This window comes from Otolemur garnettii, unplaced genomic scaffold (genome assembly GCF_000181295.1).
Source record: "Otolemur garnettii isolate 467f Iridium unplaced genomic scaffold, OtoGar3 scaffold00008, whole genome shotgun sequence".
In the NCBI taxonomy this organism is placed as follows: Eukaryota; Metazoa; Chordata; class Mammalia; order Primates; family Galagidae; genus Otolemur; species Otolemur garnettii.
Window position 1 is genome coordinate 6262578 of NW_003852403.1, and position 5506 is coordinate 6268083.

Sequence of the window (5506 nt, forward strand, 5' to 3'; positions counted from 1 at the left end):
GTCTGCAGACAAATCTCATTTTATCTCTCCTAAAAACGTGGCTATCTTAGGGACCATCAGGACAGTCATAAGATGAGAAGTCATACAGGATTACATTACTCCCTGTGAGCCCAAGCAGAAACTAACAGGGGCATGGCTTGAAGGCCCTTTGACTGATGCCTTCCTCTCAATTTCTGAGCCTTTCATTTACTTGCCTTATAAAATGCACTTATTTGGCAGGGTGTGGCGGCTCACAACTGTAATCCCAGTTACAGTTACAATCCCCTTGACCTCCCAGAACTATGGGAGGTCAAGGCAGGAGATGGTTTGAGGCCAGCAGTTTGAGGCCAGCCTGGACAACACAGCGAGATCTTATCTTTCCAAAAATTTTTATAATTAGCCAGGCATGGTGGTGCACATTGTAGTCCCAGCTACTCAGGAAGCTGAGCCAGATGCACTGCCTGAACCTAGGAGTTGGAGGCTACTATCAACTATGACCACATTACTACACTCCAGTCTGGGTAACAAAGCAAGTCTCTCTTAAAAACACGTATATATATGAAGGGTTTTGATACACCTCTCAGAATCTGACAGATGGGTAAGCAAGGATATAAAGGGCAAGCTCAAAGTAATAGATATATCAAAGTTTGTCCCACGGAGAATATAAATTTTCTGTTTTTTTTTTTTTTCTGGAGACAGAGTTTCATTTTGTCGCCCTTGGTAGAGTGCTATGACCTCACAGCTCACAGCAGCCTCAAACTCTTGGGTTCAAGTGATCCCCTAAACTCAGCCCCCCAAGTAGTTGGGACTACAGGTACCCACCACAATGCCTGGCTATTTCTAGAGACAGGGTCTCCCTCTGGTTCAGGTTGGTCTTGAACTCAGCTCAGGCAATCCACCCACCTTGACCTTCCAGAGTGCTAGGATTACAGACATGAGCCACCGTGCCTGGCTATAAATTTTCTACTTTCAGGCACATGAAACATTTTAATATTGATCATGTTCACATAAATCAATATTAATATTGATCATGGCCACAAAGTAAGTATCATAAAAATGTCAAGTGTTGGGTAGCGCTTGTGGCTCAAAGAAGTAGGGCACTGGCCCCATATGCTGGAGGTGGCGGGTTCAAACCCAGTCCAGGCCAAAAACTGCAACAATAAAAAAAAGTCAACTCTTTCTAAACAAATACATTTAACAAAGTCCTTACAGGTTACTTATAAAATACTGTTTTAAGTCAATAAAATCAGTTAATGATCTCGATATGCATCAAAAAGGGAACAGATGAATAAATTATCATAACTCTGAACTACACAACATTCCATAGTTGCTGTTGACTTGGAATAACTTTAACCCAGAGTTACCCTGTATGATACATAGTCAAAAACTAAAGTTGCAGTTTAAGGTGTCCAGCATGAACCCATCAATTTTCTGAAAGAAAATTTCCAGGTGCCTGTGTCTGTGCACACAGAGAGAGGTGGGGAGGGATGTCATCTGCAGACTATCCAAATGCTACCTTCTGGAGTAGAAAAGAAGCAGGAGGGTAGGTGAGGAAACAGTTCTCCTCCCCTTCAAAGCCAGCATATCAAAGCCTAGCTATACCTGCTGCCCCACATCCTCACCCCCTGCTACTCCTCACCCATGCTTTCCGATCTGGCTTCTGCTCCCATCACCCCACCAAACAGCCACAGCTAATGGCAGCAATGCCACTGCTGACCACTCCGTCCTACTAAAGCGGACTCACCTGGCTTCTATGATACACCTCTGCCCTAGCTTTGTGAATGCCTCCTGACTATCTTGTTCTGATCTCTTTATAGGTTTAAGGGCACCGTGCCCTTGACTTTTCAGTACGAACACAAGCTAGACAAAAATGTCTAACCTAGACCTCTTCTGAGCCCCAGACCCATCAGCCTATTTGTTACCTCAAATGTAACAGGTCCAAAGCCCAATCCATGATCTTCCCCACCCTTTAAACCTGGTTCCCATCTAGTGTCCCAAGTCTCAGGGACATCCAGGGGAACGAGGGTAGGGTGAAAGGAGGTGGCTCTCCTTTTGTTCACACAGCACAGGGCTGGGCAAAGTGTGGGTACTCACTAATGAAGAGTTCAGTGGAAACACGCCTTTTCACCTACTTCCTAAAAATAGCCATGACCTTTTTAGTGACCATAGCAAGCTCACATCTGCTATCACCCCCACTCATACACAACCTCTTCCCCTAGAGACGCCACTGCCCAGGCTGACTGCACCATATGCTCCCTTGCCTCCTTCTCAGCAGCCCCTGTGTTTCTCCTCTCCCATCTTACTGTCCGTCAAACCAGCCTCCCCCTGCCAGGTGTTAGGGCAGCGGTTCTCAACTATGGGTCACGACCCCTTTGTAACAATTAAAATACATCCTGCATATTAGATATTTACATTATGATTCATTACAGTAGCAAAATTACAGTTATGAAGTAGCAATGAAAATAATTTTATGGTTGGGGGTCACCACAACACAAGAAACTGTATTAAAGGGTCACAGCACTAGGAGGCATTAGGAAGGTTGAGAACCACTGTGTTAGGGGGAGGGGGTACCTGATTTTCCCATCAACTTCCTCCTTTCTTTTCTGCTAAGGCAGAGCATAAACCACCAGAAAATTAGACATCAAGCAGTCACAGAGCCAAGCCTCCACCAACACATGCTCCACTCCCAGCTTCATGGTTCCTTGCAATAACACACCCACAATATCAACAATGTCATCTCCACCCCTAACAGACCCCAGGCCCCTTTGCAAACATTTTCTCATCTGATTCTCCATTTGAGGTAGTCATCTTACCATCCAGAACACTGGGGCCCTGTGTGGCTAAATGGCGTGCCCCAGGTTACCACAGATGGGAACTCTGTCCCCCAACTCCCGAGATGCCCCCCATTTACTTCTTTATATCAGTATAGGCAAGGCCAGCTATCATTCAGCTCACTGTCCAGGGGTCCTCAAACTTTTTAAACAGGGGGCCACTTCACTGTCCCTCAGACCACTGGAGGGCTGGACTGTGGGCTCCAGGACGAGTCAGCTGCTAAGCAGGACTGGCAGTGGCAGCAAAAACACGGGTGGGCCGGATAAATGTCCTGGGCAGGCCGCAGTTTAAGGACACCTGGTTTAGGCTATACTATTAGGATCCTGCCAAATAACAACCAACCATGTGACTATCAGAACTTTATTTCATGGGTTAGTGTCAGTAAGCCTAACTGCGAATAGTTTCAGTGGTTACTAGAAAATTTCACTGAATTTCAACAACTATTAAAATTGCAAATTGCCACCAAGAAAACCCCAGTTTCTTCAATGACCCTAAGAGCTCTCCTATCTAGGTATCACTCAAAATTCCTGATATTCCAGTGGGCTCACAGGATGCTGTAAAGGAAAAAAAAACAAAACTGTAGAGTCTGTCCCCTTGCTTGTGCCTGTGAATCACACCTACACAGACCCTCTCTCCTGTGTGCTCCCCACGGGAGCAAGTGCCAAGAACTGCTTCAGGCTTAAGGCGGAAGATGGCAGCAGAGAGAGAAAGAATGGGGTGAATCCAGAATGAAAGAGAGGGTGCGCCAGAGAGAGTTCTGGGCCCTCTGAAGGTCCAGCACTTGACTTGGATTTGGTTTCCACATTTGCCTTCTGCCCACCGGGGTTTCTTTTTTCTGTTCTGCATTGAGTTCCCAAGAAGAACCTACACTAAGCTATTCTGTCATTCCTGTCATCCCAATCCATCCACCATCTTCCCTACCCACGTGACCAAGCATCACTGGCCTTCTAGACACAGCCATCTAGAATGGGCCCTTTCTATCACCCTGTCCTGGCTACATAAAAGCATCAGATGTGGTTCCTACCTGGCCTCCCAATCTGGATTCATTACCATCTCACCCCTCCCACTTTTTTCTGCCTATTCAAACCCAGCCTTCTAGGTCCAATACTCTAACTACAGAGAAACCACTTCCCTGGCCTGCCTCTTTCATTCAGCTAACACTTCCTGAGCACCTACACCAGGCAAGGCCCAGTAAGTGCTTCAAGAGACTAAGAGATGAGTCAAAAACAGCCTCCACCCTACAGAGACAGAGAAAAGGGCAGAAATAAGCCACGTGGCCATGCAAACACTACACAAGGCGAGTCCTGCAATCTGGGTCAGTGCTGGAGGAGTGAGAGAGGAGGGGTGACTGAGCTCAGAGTACACCACGTCCCTCCTGCGGGGGAGCAGGCCCCGGGAGGACTCCCAGGAAGGAGGCTGAAACCTTGGTAAACTGGGGGGAGAAGACCATTCCAGGACAGAGCAGCCTGTGATAAGATAGCTCAGGAGGAGGATGGTTCAGGAGGACCGCGGTTCAGTTCTGCCTGACCTTTCACTGCGTGAAGGGAGAAACAGCTACTATTATATTCATTGGCATTTACATCTGTTCACTGTATGAACAACCCCACTTTACCCATTTTATGCCTCATCTGGGTGACACTCATCTAGGACACACAAGTATGGTGCACTGGTCACCACCTGTTCTAACTGGTCAGTACTTGAGCACCACGTGGTTGTCGAGATAGAGATATAGATATCTCGATTATTTTTTAACACACTGAATTCTTACAACAAGCCTGTGAGGTAGGCATTATTACTTCCCCCATTTTACAGATGAGGAAAGCAAAAGACCGAGACTATTCAGAAAAGAGATCAAGAAGGTGTGCAGAAGCCCAAGGTGGTGAGTACCCAACACTAGGCCAACAAACTGCCCTGGCACTTCACCTGGCCTCTCATGTCAGGAACACCTTTGGCACAGACAATGCCTGGAGGGAAGAGACCCCACTAATCCTCCTGGAATCACCAACAATTGACTGCAGCAAGAAAGGAATAAAGAGACATCAGAGAGCCAGGCAAAGGTGAGCATCACAGGGAGGGTGGGCAGGGGCTCACACCCACAGCTCCACTTCAGAGATACAGGGAGCTGAGGGGCAGGCTACCACGGACACAGGGAGGGTGGGCAAGGGCTCACCCCCACAGCTCCACTTCAGAGATACAGGGAGCTGAGGGGCAGGCTACCACGGACACAGGGAGGGTGGGCAAGGGCTCACACCCACAGCTCCACTTCAGAGGTACAGGGAGCTGAGGGGCAGGCTACCACGGACACAGGGAGGGTGGGCAAGGGCTCACACCCACAGCTCCACTTCAGAGGTACAGGGAGCTCAGGGGCAGGCTACCACGGACACAGGGAGGGTGGGCAAGGGCTCACACCCACAGCTCCACTTCAGAGATACAGGGAGCTGAGGGGCAGGCTACCATAGACACCAGGGTCTGTCTCCAGACACCCAGCCTCCCCAGAGAGGTCACTGATTAGAGAAGCAGAGACAGGAATGCTCTGGGCAGACGGTTCCAGCTTAAGCTGGCACTGACTGGCTTAACTTTTTGCCTCCCAAGTGTCTAGATGTGGATCTTCACGTCTCTCCTTTAAACCAACAGATCAGGTTTATAAGCTTTCAGGCCCTGAGCCCAGGGGGAGATACAAGTCCAAGAATCCCTC

The 5506-nt window shown here is 48.2% G+C and overlaps 1 protein-coding gene across 1 annotated transcript in view; it reads right to left on the reverse strand.

Moving 5' to 3' along the window:
* The window catches only part of ANXA11 (annexin A11), a 54301-nt gene that overhangs the window by 48054 nt on the left and 741 nt on the right, over positions 1-5506 (reverse strand). The gene's annotated exons all lie outside the window — the stretch shown is intronic.